Genomic DNA, 22,976 nt, shown 5'->3' with positions numbered 1-22,976 from the left:
AAACTCTTTTTGGGTTCTAGAAGCATTCCTTCCCATGATTTTTTGAAGTTTAGGTCTATGGTTGTCCTAAATGTGTACAGAAGCTTCGGTCTCTGTTTTAATTTCATTTTACTGGCTTTACTATTACAGCTCCCCACATTAGTAGAGCACATAAGAAAGAACATCATCATTTTAACAAGCATGAGTACAGTCATTAAAGTACAGTCAACAGTGAGATCGTGGACACAGTGTAAACAGCCCATCCTGGCCCCGGCTCCGGCTCCGTGACCCCAGCAGAGGGTTTGGAGATAGTTAATAGTTGCTCGTATATCTTGTGACATACAGTACATGTGTTGGAGTCGGTCACGGCTTTGTGTGGGAGAGCGAGTCAAAGGCACGACAACGCAGGAGGGAGCTGCATCAGTCTCCATTAGTTGAGCTGCTCACAGACCTGATGTAGTGGCTCAGATAAGATCCAGCGGCAGATACAGAAACATCAACACTGTTCTACCAACATGGTGGACTTAATGAGATTTAGGCCTACAAGACCGTCCTTCTGTCGAAAACATCATCGGCTGTTAGCTTGTTACATACTGTGTTTAACGCTTTATAGGTCACTCATAGAAATACTCTGAAATTCAAAATGTCAACCTTGGGCTACGTTCAGACTGCAGGCAAATGTAGCCCAAATCTGATTTTTTTTTTGCCCATATGTGACCTGTATCCGATCTTTTAAAGACAGTTTGAACGGCACAAATCCGATTTTTTCAAACCCAACCCAGGCCATTTTCAGACAGTCACGGAGAAAATTATTAGATCACCTGTTTTTTTCTTCAGCTTCTTGTTCATTTTAATGCCTGGTACAACTAAAGGTACATTTGTTTGGACAAATATCATGATAACAGCAAGAATATAAGAAGATATCTATCCATTTTCTGTGTTTTCTTGATAATAACTAAAATCACTTCAGTTCTTACATTAATATTTATGGCATTGTACTGACAAAAACAGTGCTTTTAGGCATTCCATGTTTTCTTTTCTTTCCATTTTAGTCACATGATACACACAGGAGTTGGTACTTGATTGCATAACCATTGTTTTTGATGACTTTCAATGGTCTAATAAGTTTTTCCGTGATTGTATGCGTTTCTAAATCTGATATGCATCTGGTATTTTGCAACGCGACTTCAGTTTTGACGGCCAGGTCACATTTTTCTGACCTTTACGTCACTGAAATGCAACAAATGTCACAGTTCAGCATCGCAGGAGGAGGAGCGGCGGGAAATACATATTTCCTTCTGTAAACACAGCGCATGCCTTCATGGTCACATATTACATCAGGACCTCTTTTGCACACGTGGGTCACTTCAGGGTCGCATTCAGTTCATACTCAAAACTGATAGAAGTTGCATTTAATGCATAATATGAACGAGTATACAAAAAAATCGGATTCCACCAAAAAATCTGAATTGTGCATTAAGACCTGCTGTCTGAACGTAGCCTTAGTGTGTTGTTGGAGGACATAACAAGACATTATTACTTTTGTGAAGTTTTTCAAAAAATGTTATTGTCATGTAAAAAATCAAGGTCAGTAAAGTTACCATATTGGGCTCCTTGCCCATATGTGGAAAAAAAAAAAAAAAAAATCCAAGAAGTATTTATCAAAAATACAGGAAAAACATGTAATGTGAAAGGAACATGTATTGTAGAACATTAGACCATCATAAGTGCTGATCCAGACCCCTGTCCACATCCACATTCTCCCTTTGAACATCATTCCTTACTTTAGTTACATTACTTCATGGTACCTAACCAAGCAGGTCCACTCACTGTTCATGCAGAGGTGGACCTTACAGACCCTGGAGACCACATTGGACCTGAGATTGTGGACTCACTGTCTTCACTGGAACTGTTGCTATCACTGTCTTGTAATGGATGTGGAAATTACCAAATATAGTCACTTGCCCTTTAAAGGGTTAAGGCTGAGGATGAGTGGAGGATATAGCTCTACAGATAGTTTTCTTTGGAAGGGGGGAACAAACAAGAGACCACTACTCATCTCCTTTCTCAGACTGAAAACACATTGTTACTCCTCTATGACTAAGATAGTGAAGGGGATGTAGCTCAGTGGTAGAGCGCATGCTTTGCATGTATGAGGCCCCGGGTTCAATCCCCGGCATCTCCACTGTTTTGGGGGCAGTGTTGGTCTAGATGGCTGGTAGAACCGGTTCAATTCCCTGAACTGGCAGAGAGCTGTTGGCTGATGTGCCCTTGAGCAAGGCACTTATCCCCCCATTTGCTCCCCAGGCGCCTGATATGGCGAGCTAACTGCTCCCAGTATGCAGTGTGTGATGCATGTATGCATCATGCAGTGATGGGTTAAAAGCAGAAGCCAAATTTGGGTGTGGTGTGTGTGAACCTACTGACAAAATACAGATTCTTCTTCTTATCACCTGTAAACCTGACACTTGGCAGCAACACCACTTTTCATGCTTTTTTGTTGTATCTGCATAAAGGCTAACTTGTACCGTCTTAAAGTATGGATGAGGACAGTGATTGAAACACTGTTCACAGACCAGCTTCTGGCAATTTTAACAAGCAGTTGATAGCAATGCAAATTACTGGGATTAAGTCAAACTGAGACGGACCAGTTCACACTACTGCAACCGCTCCCTGCAACACAGTTTTGTCCCTTCACAAATTTTAAGCTGAATTTGTTACTATAACCATGAAAACTCAGTCTTATTTTAACCTTAACCACACTTTTCTGAATTTTGTGTCTGAATTAGACCAAAGTCATCGTTGTCACAGCATTCATCTGGGATTTTTAAGGAGACCTGAAAAGTGCAGTCATTGCAAAAGGTAACTTTATGAGCATCTAAAGGTGTCAGTGGTGGGATTTTGGTTATGTAAGTCTGGAAAATTGTGTGATTATAAAGTTGTATACACACATAAAATAAAAGATAAATCAAAAGAAAACTGGACCAACCAGGCAGAAATTCCAACAAACATGATAAAAAGCCATAAAATAGAAAGTTGTCCCTTCTGAGCCACTGTAGAAACCTTACAGCACAGTATGATGGATTCTGTGAAGGAGACCCCATGCTCTGTAGATAAGAATAGATTTACACAACAGGAACATTTTCATTTCATGCAATTAAATTGGAATGCATATATATATATATATATATATATATATATATATATATATATATATATATATATATATATATACATATATATATATATATATATATGTATATATTTTCTAACCTTTGCTTATTACTTGAGTGCTTTCACAGTGATTGGCCGTATTAAAATATTGCTTTATTTTTGCATTGCAAATGTCATGCGACGACAGTGATGACCCTGTTGAAACTTAATAATGAAAAAAATAAATAAGTGGAGCAGCATCACCCTGTAACTCTCAACAATGAGGAGTTTTTTGTAATCTAAATGTATTGTGATTGTCTCAACTCACCATATATTTTTTATTAGTAAGTTTTATTATTATTATTATTTATTTTTTATCAATTACTAGAAATTTTAGGCAACCCCAAGGTTGAAATACGCTGACATAGATGAAAATTTCTAGATGAACCATCTAATTTTTGCAATTAGATGGTAAATCTTACACCATGAACTACTAAGTTAAATTAAACATACTGTTTTTATTCCCCAGACAAATCTTCTCTTTTGGCACACATGTCCCCATGTTGAGTAGTGTAATAGTAAAGTAAAGTAGCATAAAAAGTAACAAAAGTGGTTAAGGGCACCCGCACCCATAAAGTGAAATGTCAAACTGATGACAGGAAACTTTCCCTGCAGATGCACCCAGAGAACATTCCTGTGATGACCTGTCTCTGCAGAGGGAGTCAGATTACGGTATGTCAACCAGGACAGAAGTGGTGTGTGATTGATGACGGGTCATCACTCACCGCTGCCGTCACACTGTGTCGGAGCCACTCTGTTAGCAGGGGCCGCAGCCTCCTGACTTATGGCCACCATCTCCTGCTTTAATGGATATTGTTTTAGCAGTGTATTTGCTTAGGGAGGCTTATACCGGCTTCTCCAGTTATTATGAGGAAGAGTATGTGTATGTGTGAGGGCATTGACCTGCAGGCTGGACTGAAGTCCTGCCAACACAAACTGACTCACTTCTTGGAATCTTTCAATTTGCCACAATAAATCACAGCAGTAGGCAGGGGCCAGCCAATCTACTGAAACACTAGACACCGTGTGTGTGTGTGTGTGTGTGTGTGTGTGTGTGTGTGTGTGTGTGTGGCTGCACATATGTGTGTGCTCTTATTTGGTAAATTCACAAGTATACAGTATGCGGCTATATATCCTGTTTTTCTAAGTGCGAGCCGCCTGGCTTCGGCTTAATGCTTTGATTTAGTATTATGTGGTGTTCTGCCAAAACTCCACAGTAAAGGTTTACCACCATGTTTTGACTCCTATTTAGATTTACTTCTTACATTTTCATCTTACACTCCATCTGCCGAGTCACAAGCCAAGAAGAAAGGGAAAAAAAACAAGGGGATAGATCAGGGGTTTTGCAAGCTTTTCCAACTCAATATTCACAACAGATATTTAGTGTCTAAAACCCAATTAAAAAAAAGAAACATTATCAACACTACAAACTTTAGTAAATCGTCAAATTGCTGTCAAATGTAGTAAATGTAGTCCAGTGTTATGTGATTCACTATAACCCATTAAACCCTAAGCCTAAAATGGTCCGTCTGAACTTTTTTTTTCTTATTTTGACTATAAAAAAAGTTAGAAAATATACTGTGAGTGAGTCCTTCTGCCCATTTTTTCAGAGCATTTAGAACTTTCAAAATCTAGCAGCCATTTACAACTTACTGCAGGTTATACTTCGGCTAAAACGGCTTATTCTCCAGCTTCTACTGCAGGTGTGAGTGAAATGACTGTAATGACCCAGTAAAGCTATAAAGTGCAACATCTCAGGTTTCAGAAACCGTTGGAATTTTTCCAACGGCACAAACACTAAAAGAGTTACAGCCATCTGAACTGCATCTGCACAGGGTGTGTCAGTGATGACACGTCAGGTTTTAAAGAGTTAAAGACAAGCCCGTGAATCAGTAGCTGGGTTTCCATTACCCTCAGCAATGCGCAAAATGTAAATGTATATGTGTAAAATGTACACTGTAAAAAAAATCCTGTTGTTTTTACAGAAAAAAACTGGCAGCTGTGGTTTCCAGAACAACACTGTAAAAAACACATCCAACTGTAAACATATTTACAGAGTAACATGTAGATTTAACATTTTCAACATATAGATTTAACAGTTTAAAAATGTAGATTTAACAGTTTAAACAAGTAGATTTAACATTGAATTTAAATGGTAAATGGACTGCACTTATTTAGCACATTTTCTACACCTTCATGGTGTCCAAAGCATTTTCCAAATCCACCAGGTCCAACTGGAAACAATTTAGGGTTCAGTGTCTTCCATGGACACTTTGACATATGGACAGTCGGAGCCAGGATTCGAACCACCAACCCTTTGGTTATTGGACGAGCCGCTCTACCAACTCTAACTCATTAATTTACAAGTTTAAAATGTTGAATTGTTAAATGTTTACTTTTTTATGTAACTTTTTTATTTTAAAAAAAGAGAAAAAAAAAGCAAATAGGCCGTTATTTCAACATTATGGTCTTGCAATTTAAACAACACCAAAATGTTTTTCAATTTAGTTTTATTTTCTAAAAACAATAGAAATACATTATTTCTACATACAAATCTGGTTTTGTTAACATACTCTTCCTGTAAAAACTACAGCTATATTTGATTTAATCATTGACACAAAAATATTTTCAGATAAACAATTTTGCATTGTATTGTCACTTACAGTTTTTTCATGTTACAATTTTACAACTTTTTGGTGTTAATTCTACAGTCATTTTTTACAGTGTATGTAAATGTAAACTGTGCAATAGAAAACTGGTAATGTAAATAGAGAAATGTCACAAAAACTGTCAAAGATGGCAAAAAAACTGTTTTTACACTCAGGGCAGTTTTTGAGACGTTTTGATCTAGAAGTATTTCGCAAAAGTGTATTGGAAACACATTTTACGCATTTTCACTAGTCACAGGCATGACAAGTCTGGTGCCATGACAGGTTCAATAACATAACAGTTCATTAAATGTTATCATTTGGAAATTCTGGATCCACAACTCATTGGTGAATTCCGTACAGTTCTCTCCCAGAAATACATTATGTGTGGCCGCTGCCATGAATAAGGACTTTGCCTTAGGATGATCAGGTGCACCTGTACAGTGAAACTGTGAGGTACGCACAGAGCACCCCCACACACCCACACACTACAAACTACGACATATCGCGAGACGCATAGACGGGACTTTACTAGAATCACGCATCAGAACACTCTTCAATGAAAACACCCACAAGTAGCAAATATTCTTTGCCGAAACTGTAGAAATATGGCTTTTATTTTGTGGAAAACTGTAATGGAAACCCAGCTAGTGTCAACTTTAAAGCTGCGTAGGATTTTCGTCACCGATTTTTCATAAAATCTGTAAAAACCTGAATTGTTGCCTAAATATCACAAATCCATAAGTCTTTCCATGATTACACACCTGAACCTCTTCCCTCCCAGTGAACAAGTTCGAAGTGTACTCCACCAAAAACCACTCATTTGTTTACAAACAGAGCCGGTAGGTCACTCGGGCATTTTCAGAAATCCGTTGCGACGTGCACTGTGGGAAGCAGAGTGGTAGTCTGTAGCAACAAAACTATTGGTTGAATTTATACCAAATTGGGTTTACAGATTACCAATGACCCAGAATAGATGTCATCACATTTTGGGAAAAGTAGGTCAAAGTTAAAATTTTCAATGAATTATTTAAATCTTTTTTTCTCCCATTTACTTGTAATGGGTAACATTTCAAATGCCTATTGAAACATCAATTTTGTTTCAATTTACTTAAAACTTGGCACATATATAGAGGCAATTGATATGCTGACATCAGCACATGCATAGACATGATGACATCAGCTGGATCGATGTCAAAGTAAGATACAATATGTGCGAGGGGTGGGGTTTGTTGTGCCTGGAACCACTTGTTTTCATATTTTTGTTTGGTTTTTACATTATCTTGATGCATGCACAATTTTTTTTCTTGCACTTTATTCTGTTGCTGCCTTGACCACTGAATTTCCCCATTGTGGAATCAACAAAGTCTAATCTAATCTAATCTAATCTATCCTTTGATCAGTGTTTTCAGTCTATCTACAGGGTGGGGAAGCAAAATTTACAATGAACATTTAGTTGTTTTTTCTCAGCAGGCACTACGTCAATTGTTTTGAAACCAAACATATATTGATGTCATAATCATACCTAACACTATTATCCATACCTTTTCAGAAACTTTTGCCATATGAGTAATCAGGAAAGTAAACGTCAAAGAGTGTGTGATTTGCTGAATGCACTCGTCACACCAAAGGAGATTTCAAAAATAGTTGGAGTGTCCATAAAGACTGTTTATAATGGAAAGAAGAGAATGACTATGAGCAAAACTATTACGACAAAGTTTGGAAGATACTATTAAAGAAGAATGGGAGAAGTTGTCACCCGAATATTTGAGGAACACTTGCGCAAGTTTCAGGAAGCGAGTGAAGGCAGTTATTGAGAAAGAAGGAGGACACATAGAATAAAAACATTTTCTATTATGTCAATTTTCTTGTGGCAAATAAATTCTCATGACTTTCAATAAACTAATTGGTCATACACTGTCTTTCAATCCCTGCCTCAAAATATTGTACATTTTGCTTCCCCACCCTGTATGTACATGTATCTGTCTCTATCAAATAAATACACAGATGAATCCTTTGCAGAAATTTATCAGAATCTTAATGACAATTGGGTCCATGGTGTATGACATAAATCTGGATTATACAAACCACAGCAGGAGGAGAACTTTAAACATGACAGCATTAGTTTAATATAATCCAATATGGAGTCAAACTAATACATGATACTTAAAAGTAAAAAATGTATGACACCTCTACATTACCTACTGACACATTATGGCATGTTGTGAAACTGCGAAGTTAATCATACGTAACACGAACGCTCATGTGACAGATCATAAACCGCAGCAGTAACTGTAACTAAATAACAGACAGATGATGCAGCTGTTCCATATGTCATTTATAGTCAACGTTTCTTTGAAATGACAGCTCGGAGGCGAGGATGTTTCATTTTGTTAAATACCTGTTGCTTCTCCTTCGATCTCCTCTTTAACTCCTCCGATCACATCTCCACTAGGAGCGAATAAGACATGAGGAGAGGAGGCAAAGTGACGACCTGAGGAGCCACAACTTGAAAACTGAGAAGCGAGACATTTGAGTCTTTTGCACTTGTGCATGCTGGGAAACGTCCTTACATGCCTACCCTGGAATGCTGCAACAGAAGAATGAGGCCAACTGTATTGAAAAGTTTTTATCTTGCAAAATGTGCAAAGTAAATGTTGGTCAACAGTGGCATCATACACAAACATATCATTAGCGTCATAGCATAATTGGCTAAGTCATACACTATATGGACAAAAGTATTGGGACACTTTTAATTCAGGTGTTTCTTCTTTTTTAACAGGGGTCTGGGATGCAAAAGAATAATGACAAATGTTATAATACAGTTTTATATTGTAATAAATATCATAAATATTGATGTTTATATGTAAAATCAGCATGAACAGGACATCTTACAGCTGTAGCCACCACATGTCCCAATATTTTTGTCCATATAGTTTAGAAACTTCAATATTTCCTTAAAGTTTAATGGAAGATTTTTCTTCCTTAGTGAGATGTGACGAAAGTAGATGGTTAGTTGTGGTTGAAAATTATTATTTACAGTCAGAGCATGAAAAATATTTTAGAAATGTAGAGGTAGAACATTTAGAATCATAGTCATGCATAAAAAAAAAACAATGCAAACCATCTCTGAGGTATTTTGGAAGCGAAGATAACAATCTAAACCACACAAACCAATGTAATATTTATCACAGTATGAAACTATATTATGACATTTGTTATTATTGTTTTGTATCCCAGACCCCTGTTAGAAAAGAAACACCTGAATTCAATGTGTCCTAATACTTTTGTCTATATAGTGTTTGAAACAATTACGCTATGAGGCTAACGATAGGATACTATATAGATATAGTTTTAATATTTTTCTTATGGTACGACTTATTCTGCACAGTATGGCACAGATCAGACCTCTAAAAGTTGCACCCCTTTTCCCTTCTCTGTTAGTTTCCTCTGTACATTGTTGGTGTGCAGGAAAACAGGAGCAAATTGAGGAAAAGCTGAGAAAATGCAGACAAGAGCTTAAAGATGTGCTGCTGAAGTAGTTAGTGGAGTCTCTTTTTCAAGTGTGTGAAAATTTAATGAGTTATTTACACTGAATTGTATCTGAGACAGCAGGTCTTAATGCATAATTCAGATTTTATGGTGAAATCTGATTTTTTGTGTGCTTGTTCATATTACATATTAAATGCAACTTCATCAGTTTTGAGTATGAACTGAATGTGATCCTGAAGTGACCCGCATGCACAAAAGAGGTCCTGAAGTAATACGTGACCACGCAGGCACGCACTGTGCTTACAGAAGTAAGTATGTTTTTTCCGCTGCTCCTCCTCCTGGGATGCAGAATTATGACGTTTGTCGCATTTCAATGACGTAAATGTCGGATAAATGCAACCTGGCCGTTCAGACTGAAGTCGCATTGCAAAATATCAGATACATATCAGAATTAGGACCACATATGAAAGTGGCCTGGGTCGGATCTGTGCTGTTCAAACTGTCTTTAAAAGATCGGATACAGATCACATATGGGCAAAAAAATCGGTTTGAGCCACATTTGCCTACAGTGTGAACAGAGCTATATAGGCATTTGATTTGCAAGATGTTTGGTTAATAGCAGCTTATGTTAGCATCTATCATTAGGTTTATTTAACCCTATCATATTTAATACTGGGAGCCATGCATATCTGATGATGTTTTTGATGCCACTAGTAGTACAGTTTCAATTTGATATTTCTAAGTTAAGATGCCAAAGATAGTAAAGACATGCATAAAAAGTTTACTGAAGTATTGGTAAGGCCATTTTCATATTAATCCGTACAGTTAAGTTGACCGGTGCGAGGCCTAATATTTTTCACAACAAATCCATGATGACATAAACATGATGGTGTGTGATGTCGGCTCAGCCTCGTGTTCTAAAGCTAATTTTTCTCATGCATTGTGGTTGAAAATGCAACATAAGCAGGTTTATTTAACCCTGTAACGCCAAATGTATCATATTTGATACATGAGTTTTGAAACCCTCTACAGTAGTGTGATATTTTTTCTTGAAAAACCTGATGTATACAATTAGATACATGCAATACACAGACAATCCAACGGGGGGAGGAATTCATTCACCAGAGGCCTTTCCAGTGACACTACAAGATTGTCATTAATGAGGAAAGAGGAAGAGCAATTTTGAAAAGGAATTACCAATTTGTTAGACATGTTTGTATTATTTTATGTTTTTGTTTGTTCAAAAATAATAATATTTGAGCATTGAGACTTGATGTGTCAAATATGATACAAAATTGAAATGCATACATGGTAATTGATATTTGAAAAAAACAAATGTTTGGGTTGTTTAGAAGGACCAATAAAGGTTCCAGTTTCAAAAACTGGAATTTTCTGTCAATGATTTAATGGTTCAGGCTTTACAGGGTTCTTTGGCTTTATTATCTATCTACACTAGTTGGTGCATTGCATTTATAGTTTTTTTCTGTGGTGAATTCGACGAGATTTTTCTGTTTTTCGAGACTAAACGGTGTAGAAGTGTAAATTTGAAAACCATGGTAACATAAATAACTGATATAAAAATCCTCAAATTAATACAGTACAGCATCTAAAGATGAGTAAATCAATAAAGTAACAAAATATTAATATGTACTGAATAAGTAATAGAAGGTAGTGATGTAAAACTCCTGTGCAGATCTCTGTCAGTCACCTACCAGACAGACTCCGCTTGTGGCATCGATAGATTTGGTGAAACAGGCTTTGTACTTGGACGGGGGTTGGAAAGTCCAGCTGTGAATGAGCCAGTGATAGAGAAGCATGAATGACACATTAAAGATGGCAATCAGTAAAGGCAACGGTGAGTTCACTGCACTGCGTATGTTTAGTTTTACTCCAGCTGAATTCTAATGCCCACCCCACAGACTGTATATATAAACTTACTGGATGGAGGAAGTGGGCAGTTTCTGATCTACTTTGTAAATATACAGTGATTTGAGATTTGTTATTAGAGCTGGGTGATAAAACGATAACAATATATAGCGTGAAATAACTTTTCTCAATAGAAATATGAGACATGTTTGATACAATTTCGAAAGAATTCATTCGGCCATGTTTAGACAGACATAAGAACAGCCAATCATAATTAAGAACCGTAATTTCCAGGCTATCAGCCGCTACCTTTTTCACATGTTTTGAACACTGCTGTTTAAACAATGATGTGGCCAATCCACCTTAAATCAAACACACTTACACTAAATTCTTCAGATCAGTCATTTTGCGTGTCATGCACACACCCTCATCATGGAAAACACATGAAGAAAGGCATATGAGGCAGCTTTAAAGTTAAAGGCGATGGATCTGGCTGTCGAAGAAGGAAATAGAGCTGCTGTACGTAAGCTTGGCATCAATGAATCGACGGTGAGACGTTGGAGATGGCAGCGTGCGGCTTATATTCAGGTGCACTCAATAGTCCAGAAAGTACGGTAGTGCCGCATCATACCAGTCATGCTAGAATCACGTAAAGTTAGGTTGATGCACACAGCACAGGTGTAAGAGCAGCTGCAGCACACACACTAATGTTTGGGCTGCAGGACTGTTCCCTTAAGAGAAAATCTGACTGAGAACTTGGGCGACCGGGTTACTGAAAAGTAGGGTGCGGCATAGAAGCGGGGAGTTGGAGGTTTAAAGTGTGTTAAAGGTCCCATATTATGCTATTTTTCAGTCACGTCATATAGGTCTCAGAAGCCCGAAAACATAGTATTTAAGTTTGTTCGCCCCAAAATCATCCTTTGTTCGGAGTTTCAGCGGTCGAAAAAGTCACTCTCACCAGCCCTCCTCAGAACAGGCTGTTTCTGGGCCTGCTTCGGGTATGCAAATGAACACATCTGTCCACGCCCACTCCCCCTCCCCTCTCTGGGAGAGGACGCGGCTTACGCTAGGCACACCCATGTGTATACCCCCAGCATTGTTTCGTGAAGATGTTCTGTTTTCTTTGTTTTCTTTTAAAACTTCAGAACTTTTGCCTGCTGGTCAGAGTTTAGTTTTAAATATATGGACCTGTTTTATTTCACTGAAACAGTTGTATAATGTCTGATAGGTTAATCGATTAATCTAAATTGCCCATAGGTGTGAATTTGAGAGGGATTGTTTGTCTCTATATATCAGCCCTGTGATGAACTGGTGACATGTCCAGGGTGTACCCCGCCTTCGCAAATAAGTAACTGGGATAGGCTCCAGCGACCCCTGTGATCCTAATGAGGATAAAGCGGGTTCAGAAAATGAATGAATACATTGTATAATGTTACTGCTTACTGATACAATATATGAGTATAAAATTCACAAAGACTTGCATAACAATGACATTTTACAGTTGTGTTAGTAGAACCCATTAACCAGTACTATAATGGAGCTGTTTGTGATTTATTAAATAAACCAGAATTCTGAAAGTCCAGCAAGGCTGTTGTATGCACCAGTAAATTTCTGTCCAACATGGTACATATTAAAGCTTCTATTTGACCTGAGATCTGAGTAATTGCAGGGGGAAAATAAAGATGGGCCAGATCACCTATTACAGGTTCCCAGTGAAACAGATGAGATTGTAAAATGACAGAAGTCTGATGTAAGTCTATAGGAGCCAGGGCTTTTTGGACCCAAACCCAGTCCTTTGTCAGCAGTATTACAACTTTAGGATACTTCTGTATTGGCTTTATTTTGGGGCCAAGTTCTTAACCCCTTGTTCCACCCTCTTGACATATGGACAGAATCCTTATGGACTTGACCCTTTAACCCCTGATGTGTCTGTGGTGAGTGTTCTGTATGTATGATTAATTTTAAGTATTCCTAAAAATTCAACCGTTTGCTCAATAAGAACAATTTCAAAACCTGCTGATAGAATAGACATTGTTCTTTACATAGACATCTGAGCATGCTCAGTGCACCCCTCGCCACCTGTGGAATGGGGGCTAAAACAAAGAGCAGTGAGTAAGACTGACTCACTACGAAAATAGATTGTTTAAGCTTTTTTTTTTTTTTTTTTTTTTTTTTTTTTTTTAATACGGTTTTCCTTGACGTTTTTTGTTTTTACTGTTGTTTGCAGTGTTCTGTTATCACCCCGCCCCCCGAAGGGGAGGCGAGGGTTATTGTTTTGGGTCCAGTTCGTTAATTTTTTTTGTTCATTAACACCTTAGCAGAAAAACTATTGGTTGAATTCATATCAGATTTGGTTTATAGATTGCCAGTGACCCAGAATAGATGTGATAACATTTTGGGAAAAGATGGTGGAACTTCAAATTTTTTAAGAATTTTTAAAATATTTTTTTTCCCCACTTAAATATAATGGACAAAATGTGTCTATGCTGACCTCAGCACACGCATACACATGATGACATCAGCTGGATCAATGCCAAAATAAGCTACAATACATGGAAGGGGTGGGGTTTATTGTGCCTGGCACCACTTGTTCCACCCTGTTTTGACCCTAAAACACACAGTAAAGTACAGTGTTGAATAAAGTACTGGAAAGTCATACTTGAGTAGAAGTACAGGTACTCTACCAAAGTCATTTTTTGGCAGGGTACCTGTACATACCCTACCAAAAAATGACTTTGGTAGAAGTTCAAGTCACCAAATGAAATGTAACTCAAGTTAAAGTCTTTAAGTTTCAAGTATTTGCTGTACTTAACCCTATAATGCCTGAACCATTAAATCATTGACAGAAAATTCCAGCTCTTTGAAACTGGAGCCTTTATTGGTCCTTCTGAACAACCCAATTTTTTATTTTTCAAATATCAATTTCCATGTATGAGTTTCAATTTTGTATCATATTTGACACATCAGGTCTCAATGCTCAAATAAACAAACAAAAACATAATATAACACAAACATATTTAACAAATTGGTAATTCCTTTTCAAAATTAGGAAAGTTCTGCCTCCTTCCTCATTAATGACAATCTTGTAGTGTCCCTGGAAAGGCCTCTGGTGAACAAATTCCACCCCCCTGGTGGATTATCCATGTATTACATGTATCTAATTGTATACATCAGGTTTTTCAAGAAAAAAATATCACACTGATCATGTAGAGGGCTTCAAAACTCATTTATCAAATATGATACATTTGACATTATAGGGTTAAGTATGTCAAGTAATCTACTATTAATTGTACTCAATTAATGAAAGCAAAAGTACAAGTAAATGATAGTAACAACCAAAGGCAGTCAGAATTTGGAATATTACGCTGCTGCTCACATTAACAGATCACCCACAGGTTGAGTGTGGACCGTCGTTTGCACTTCATTACACGATTAGGACCAAAGACAAATCCTCTTCCTGACTTTGTTGCAGTCACTGGTAATCTCTGCACTATGCACGGACATTTGGTCAGTTCTTTAATTGGATAAATATGTAAATGAAAAGAATGTTGAAATGTTTTTACAAACATACAAAAAAAATCCGATTTTTTTGGGAAAGATACATTGATTATACAAACAGATTTTTGCAGGCGGCCAACGCTGCCAGAAAATATTTAACACTGTGCGAGAAGCCAAGGTCCAGAGCAAGCCTGTTCTCTGAAGCAAGGCAGTGTCTGTGCCTGGAACTCTATCCAAAGTTCTGCGTAGGAGTCTGGATTAAATGGTTACGATAGAAATGCAAGGGTTTTTGAGTACTGGTTTCAAAAAACCTAAAGCCTGACTGAGAATTCCTAATGTGAAAATAAAGCAAGATGCAAACTTTGTGTGAAATCATCCATCATGGAGGATGCCAACAGTGTACGCTGTATGCTGTAATGCCATCATCATGTCATTGCGTCCTCAAGTCATGACACATTGGACCGAAAAACCCGGTTATTTGTACTCTTGATGTCAAATATGATCTGAAACATCTACTGAGAAGTAGAAGGATTAATGTGTTGGAAAAGTATGGCTTTTTGAAATGGAAAATATGTAGGTCACACTGCACGTCATACGTTAACCATCATCATCAAGTCTGCAGGGTGCTGAACCGACTGTGCACTAGACGACGGCTTCATTTCAGCAGTGACGGATACAAAGCAAATGACAAGGAACAGAGTTTATCCAGATAAGCTGGTCAATGTGCAGACTACATTTAGAACCATGGGTTATGCACTAACTGACATACAGGGAAAACTCCAGAAAGGTTCTAACTTCCTCAAATCACCTCCTATGATGTGCAATAATCCTACAAATGTGAAATTATGTGCAATAAGTCATGTGATAGTCTTCTGTTGTGCAATAACAATGTAATATTTATTCAATATGTAACAAAATGTAATGGCACAATTTTTTTTATGTAGACTTGGTTCATAGGTATATATGCTGTTTTCATAGACATACATACTGTAAATATTGTTAATACCGTTCATAGATATACATACTGTTAATATTGTTAATACTGTTCATACATATACATACTGTTAATATTAATATTGTTCATAGACATACATACTGTCACATACTGTTAATACTGTAAATTTGTGTCTATTCATATTTTGGGCATTTTTATTTTTTATTCTACTTAGCTCTATTCTTATGTTACTTTGCAAAATTGTAAAATGTATATTATATTTTCTTATCTTATTTTAGTTTTAGTATTTTCATGTAATTTCATTGTAGACACAATTGCAATAAAGGCCATTCTATTCTGTTCTATTCTCTTGTATTCTCTTCTCTTCTGTTCTCCTCTATTCTGTTGTATTTTATTCTATTCTATTCTGTTCTGTTCTATTCTGTTACATTTTGTTCTATTCTTTTCTATTCTATTCTGTTTTGTTCCATTTTGTTCTATTCGGTTCTATTCTTTTCTGTTTCATTCTTTTCTATTCTGTTGTATTCTCTTCTCTTCTGCTCTATTCTATTCTGTTCTATTCTTTTCTTTTCCATCCTGTTGTATTCTCTTCTGTTCTGCTCTACAGTATTCTGTTTTATTTTGTTCTATTCTTTTCTTTTCTGTTCTTTTCTATTCTGTTCTATTCTATAGTCAAATTAATCCGTCTTCTGAACTTGATGAATTATCCTCTGACTGTATTAACTTCAGATCTGACTGGACACCTGACTCATCGCTGAATTAAACTTGAACAAAACTACTTGAGCTTCGTATTGAAATTGTTCCTTTTTTTGAGTCTGAAATCAGAGCCAACAAACACATCATGCTCCGTTTCAGAAGCGTTGTGTGTAGTTGCAGTGTGGGTAATGAACAATGTAAAACATCTCAGTCCTACTGTGATGGATGTCTGCAGAGGACAGCTGAGGAATCACTTTATCCTTCGCCTTTTGTTTTCTTTTCCAAGTGCTTTGGACAGTTTCCCCAATTGGATTTGTTTTTGTTAAATTCAGGGTTTGTTCGGGTGCTTGAAATCCTTGAGAATGGTTGAATTTAAATGTTGTTCTTTCAAGATCTAAAAAGTGCTTGCAATTATAACTCTGTAATATGATTTATTTATTTATTTTTCATATTAACTCAAGCCAAAGTTACTTACAGAGTGGTGATACATTTTGAAAATTAGAACTTTAAGTAAAAAAAGAAAATTAGCAGGTATCCTCAGGTAAGACTCCAAGAACGCCAAGCGACTTCCCTTTTTTTGGATAAAACTTTGCTTTCGTTAATCCATCAAGTCCCATTACTGCTTTCATGGCAGTTCCTAAAGTATTTTTTTCTCGATTTTTAACCTTTATTAAGTGATTTCATACCATTTACTCTAATATTACGCTCTGTAGTTTGCATTTTTCAGTGAAAATTTGGTATTTTCCTATATTTAATTCACTGATGATGTAGATGTTCAGTAAAGCTCAGATTAAAGTTGAGGGTTATTATATAAAAAAACAGAAAATTGCAGAAAAAGATAAGTTTTTCTGCAAAATATATCATTAACTGGACACAAAATAAGCATCTACAACCACTGTCACTGATTCAACTCTATGGGTTTTACTGGTGAATCAATGTTGTAGAAGATGATGGCCTCTGAACGTCCAAATGGGTCATATCTGATGACCATGAAAAGATGAAAAACTCCATTTTACACCAATTATTTACATGGATTGATAGAATTAGTATTTAACATTTTCTATCAGTGAATGACATTGGTCAGTGCTAGATGTTCTGGTCTCTATGGATTAATTCCTACATTTTTTGCTACTATGAAACATAATTTTGACGTTTATAGCATAATACAATGTACATCATTGCAATAACAAGTGAAAAAAAAAAAAAACTTGCAAAAACCTGTTGGAACCCAGTAACAGAACTGCAAACTTCAGCCAAACAGAAAACATCTTCCAGTTCCCTGAAACTCACCAATTTGATGTAGATAATGACAGATACGCAAGACATTCAGCTGCTGCTCCAAGTACAGAAAAGACTGACTGTCCTCCGTATTTCAAACCTGCCTGAACACAGATCAAACTGTGCCTGGCATGAGTGGGGTTCTACACCTGTGTCTGACAGCTCCCTGTGGAACCAAGGTCATTATCTTTGCACCCAGCGTGGCAGAATGAGCCCAAACTCCACCTCAAACTTTTTGTTTTTGACATTAGTTTGTCAAGTTCCAGCAATTTTCCATTTGTAATGGACTTTAAGCCTTTTAGTGTAGTGCTAAGTACACAACAGAAGGCTAAAGTTTCATGTTTTGGCTCCAGGCGGAGGTGGAGTTGGCCTGTGGCCTGGAAGCTACAAATTCCAAGTTACAAGCTGCTGTCAGTCCTGTCCAGGTTCAGTAAAAAGCTGCAGAGTACAGGGGAAACCTGTGGGGAAATAGAGCAGCCAGCATTTTAACACTGATGGAAAGTGGTCTTGTTAATGACAGCTGAGAGTGCAGGACTCTCTGTGGATGTGGTGTGTGGAAGTAAAGCTGCATGAAGTATAGGTGTCACTGTATCGAGGTGTCTCCTATTAACCCAGCATTAGCGCCTACGCAAGTCAAATAAATTTGAGGAACAATAAAATGGGCAGAAAAGACAAAGTGTTGCTCGGTTCTTGTCTGCTGAGTGCGTTTTAGTGGTTTGGCCCATCCTCTCTGTTCATAAAATCTCTGTTAAAAGTTTCATTCTCAACTAAATTGGTTTGTGCAATGATTATCCATCTAGCTCAGATCACTGCTTTCCTGGAGCACAACGCAGCCCATTGCATATTTACACTGTGAATGTCTTATCTAAACTTACCATAAAGTACCTGTCAAATGATATCAAACATTTGAAATACATGAATCCATAAAGACCCAAATAACCACTACCGACCAAAGTCATCTACCAATATAAAATGTTTAATAAGTGGTGCCAGGCACAACAAACCCCGCCCCTCGCACGTATTGGAGCTTATTTTGGCATGAATCCAGCTGATGTCATCATGTATATGCATGTGCTGATGTCAGCATATCAATTGCCTCTATTTATGTGCCAAGATTGAAGTAAATTGAAACAAAATTGATGTTTTTATAGGCATTTGAGATTTTGCCCACTATAAGTAAATGGGAGAAGAAAAAATATTTAAAAATTCATAAAAAATTTGAACTTTGACCTACTTCTCCCAAAATGTAATAACATCTATTCTGAGTCACTGGCAATCCATAATCCAAATTTGGTATGAATTCAACCAATAGTTTTGCTGCTAAAGACCTTTGAAATTTCACCCATTATAGGTAAATAGGAAAAAAAAAAAAAAGATTTTAAAAATTTAGAAAAAAAAATGAACATTTGACCTATTTTTTCCCAAAAAGTAATCAGATCTATTCTGGGTCACTGGCAATCTATAAACCCAATTTGGTATGAATTCAACCAACAGTTTTGCTGCTAGTGTGTTAACAAACAAACCAGCTGAACCAAAAACAATACCCCTTTCCTCCCCTTCCGGGGGCAGGATAAGAATCCAAGAAGTAAATATAAAAAATGAAAAGGAACATGTATTTTAGAACATTAGAACATCACTTTTAGAACATTAGACCAACATAAATGCTGATCCAGACCCCTGTCCACATCCCCATTATTCCTTTGAACATCATTCCTTACATTAGTACCATTACTTCATGGTACCGAACAAAGCAGGTACACTCACTGTTCATGCAGAGGTGGACCTTACAGACCCTGTAGACCACATTGGACCTGAGATTGTTGACTCATTGTCCTCACTGGAACTGTTGCTGTCACTGTCTTGGAATGTATGTGGAAATTACCAAAAATAGTCACTTGCCCAATAAAGGGTTCATTTCACTACCATTAAACATTAGTTGCGCTGTTGTGTTTCACAAGGACACTTATTGCGACGTACATGATCAACGGAGATGAGGACAAAAAGGCAGAAAAACACTCACTTTTCTTTAAACTTTTAACATAAAAAATATTTGGCTTTGTTTTAAGTTTTATGTTTGTTACATCTTAAGTTGAAGACTGCAGTACACGCCATTTGACTTGTTTTTTGTTGTTTATATATAACAATACGTATGTTGCTACTGTTGTTTTTTCAATATAAATTTTTTTCTATATCCTTTTACTGTTATACTTTTTGTGGTTGTTTCAGCTGGTTCTGGAATAAAGGATAAGTTAGAAAAATAGAAGAAAATAATCAATACATTCATCGATCAGAAAAATAACCAATAGCTGCAGCTCTAATCTCAGGTACTGACTTAACAACAGATTCTGATCCATCCATAACAGGTATGATAGCTTATACTTTCTATGCAGAGGTTTCATTTAGGATTTTCCTCAAATACTCTTGAGTGTTCCAGTTTTTCTCTTATGCTGTTGGTCTTCCTGCTGGTTAGATGCTGTTAAACAAAAGGAACTGATGCTTAAGCTGTCATATGATGAAACCCTTGGGCTTGGAAGGATTTGTCCAGACTTTTTGTGGGGTTCACCTTAATGTGCTTGACTCAAAGCAACTCATAAGGAAAACATACGCTGGCCACTTGTTTCTGCCTGGTCTCAAACCAGGGACCTTTTGTGTGTTAGACAAAAGTGATAACCACTACACCATGGAAACTTAGCACATTTCTCCAGCCCACAAACGTCACGCGAACAGCAAAACTGTACAGTGAGCGACATACGTAGGTTACAGCTCTTGGGCTTGACGTGTTGTTGGGTATTCCACCATTTTTTTGTATATATTTCTTGGATTTAAAAAAAAAAAAAAAATTGCCACTTACAGGTAAGGAACCAAATACGGTAACTTCAAAGACCTTGAATTTTTACATAACAATAAAAATTTAAAGTCTTGTTTTTTCCTCCAATAACACACTAAGGTTAAAATGTAGGATTTCAGAGTATTATTATGAGTACCCTATAAAGAGTTAAAATAAGAAATTAAGTCTTAAAACATGATAAATTATCTAACACTTCTAAATCTAAGGGGTTTTTTTTTAAATCTTGGTAAGAACCAAATAATTTGCAGTGCAACCACCCTGATTATATTGTTCTACACAATATGCTTTATTGCCATGGCAATGGTCATGATGAGAACTTTGCACTCACACACCAAAATAAGTGTTGAGCTCAGCTGGACGACCGTCTCTATGAAATGCCGTTCATGTAAAACCAAACGTTAACAACGATTATGTCAAAAGTATCGTCATCAGTGTAAGATTATGATCGGAGGTGATATAATGTTTGAATGAATCACTCCAACACCCTGTTCTTTAACACGTGCTATGTTTTTGTCATTGTTCTGTCTCCTCTTTTGAAAGATCACAGCATTGTTCCAGTTCTAGAAAACAGGCATTTACAAAGTAGAACCCCCCCTTCTCTCACTCCCATATCTCTTTTTGTGCATTAAGATGAAAGCAGTCTGTCTGCTGCAGCTCTCAGCATACTGATGAAGGTCTGGGCTCTGCAACAGTCCGTCGACTTCAGCAGCTCACTTTACTCTGCAAATGGCACGATAATCTGTCTTTGACCAAAGCCCAGGTACACTCTTAAACAGTGTCTGCATGTGCAATGAGTAGAAGTCAGGAGAGTGTAATGTATTGGAGGAGCTCCAGGAGGGGTGTGGGGGTACTTTTTCCCATGGTGTTTGCTTTAGAGTGGGTAATGTGGTCGTCAATCTCACGGCCAGTGCAAAAACAAGTGTGGGCCGATAATAGATTATTCTGAGTAACTTCCTCGGCAGCAGGGCTTGTAGACTCTGGAAATTAGAAACACATTCTTTTAAATGTGAATCATTCTCCCTGGAAGTCTCATGCTGTTTTCAAAGTCTAACAACGGGCAGTCAAGATTTAATGTGTTTAAAGGTTCATTATAAAAAAAATTTTAAAAAAAAGATCAGAAAATACTTTTTGTTTGCTTTTTTTTTTTTTTGGTAACTGTCTGTTAACCCTTTATAGGGCAGTAGGCACTCAGAAATACTCTGATATTCAAAATTTCAACCTTGGTGTGTTATTGGAAGACACAACAAGACTATTATTTTTGTGTAATTTTTCAACATTTTCTATTGCCATGTAGAAAATCAAGGTTGAAGTTACCATATTTGGGTCCTAGCCCATAAGTAGATAGATAGATAGATAGATAGATAGATAGATAGATAGATAGATAGATAGATAGATAGATAGATAGATAGATAGATAGATAGATAGATAGATAGATAGATAGATAGACAGACAGACAGACAGACAGACAGACAGACAGACAGACAGACAGACAGACAGACAGACAGACAGACAGATGAGTGCTGTCAAATGATTAAAATTGTTAATCAGATTAATAACAGGATTGCCATTTACCAAAAATAGTCACTTGCCCTATAAAGGGTTAAGCGTACCGCAGCAAGCATCATGTTATTTAGTCGAGCTTGTGTCTGAGTATCTCCGGTATCAACAATGACATGAGGTTCGTGACAGGTAAATAAACAGGATTGATTGGTTGACATGTTGGCAGAAGTGAGTTACATTTATGTTATACATGGAAATTTGTTCCAATAGACTACTTACATTGTAGCAGTGGCATAACACTAAAAAACAACGTATAGATAATTCTGGTTTTGAAAGACTACATTTTGACACATAACATTAATTAATTTGCTATATTTATAGTTATATATTGTACTTACTGTTACCCGGCTACTTGATATAACTTCATCAGTCATTTTTGCAGGTTTTACTATCACATTTTTCAATGTATGTAGCAAAATGTGATGGATAATACTGTTAGTGAACTGGATGGGATATAATAAATTACATGTTTGCCCATGTGATTTAAACATAAGTCTTATTTCATCAAAACCATGTTGTAATATTCCAGCATAAAAAAGTACCTTTTTGTGTTTATCCTAGTTTTCCCCAACATCATTTCTACAGACAGCATTATCTGGGTACAACCCTTTTTTTCTTTTCTTTTTTTTTATTGCACTGAATGTGTGTAGGGGTCTGTGTTGTGCTGGAAGCCCGTGGTTTAGTGGACTCTGTCTTGTAGCTGAGTAGCTACACTATGTGATTGTCACTTCGACTAATGGACTATGAGGACTCAGGAGGAAGCAAGGAATCACATCATCTGGCTTTTGGAAAGTAATACAATCTGAGTCAATCCTATGGTCCTGTGGTCTTGAGCAGGAGATCAACCTCCCAATAGAAGAGGGTGGTACTTTCACTGGAGGAGAACGCAACTAATGAAATGAAAGTCCATATATGACTTCCTGTCAGTGCTCACTACTAACTA

At 37.0% G+C, this 22,976-nt stretch overlaps 2 non-coding genes across 2 annotated transcripts; one reads left to right on the top strand and one right to left on the bottom strand.

Moving 5' to 3' along the window:
- Positions 1-2,092: 2,092 nt before the first annotated feature.
- On the top strand, positions 2,093-2,164 carry trnaa-ugc (transfer RNA alanine (anticodon UGC)). Its single transcript has one exon. It is a non-coding gene; the product is annotated as a tRNA-Ala (tRNA).
- Positions 2,165-20,240: 18,076 nt separating this feature from the next.
- Positions 20,241-20,313, bottom strand: trnav-aac (transfer RNA valine (anticodon AAC)). Its single transcript has one exon. It is a non-coding gene; the product is annotated as a tRNA-Val (tRNA).
- Between the last annotated feature and the right edge of the window lie 2,663 nt (positions 20,314-22,976).

Source organism: Sphaeramia orbicularis, chromosome 22, assembly GCF_902148855.1.
Source record: "Sphaeramia orbicularis chromosome 22, fSphaOr1.1, whole genome shotgun sequence".
NCBI classification, from domain to species: Eukaryota; Metazoa; Chordata; class Actinopteri; order Kurtiformes; family Apogonidae; genus Sphaeramia; species Sphaeramia orbicularis.
This window is presented reverse-complemented; position numbering and strand designations above follow the sequence as displayed.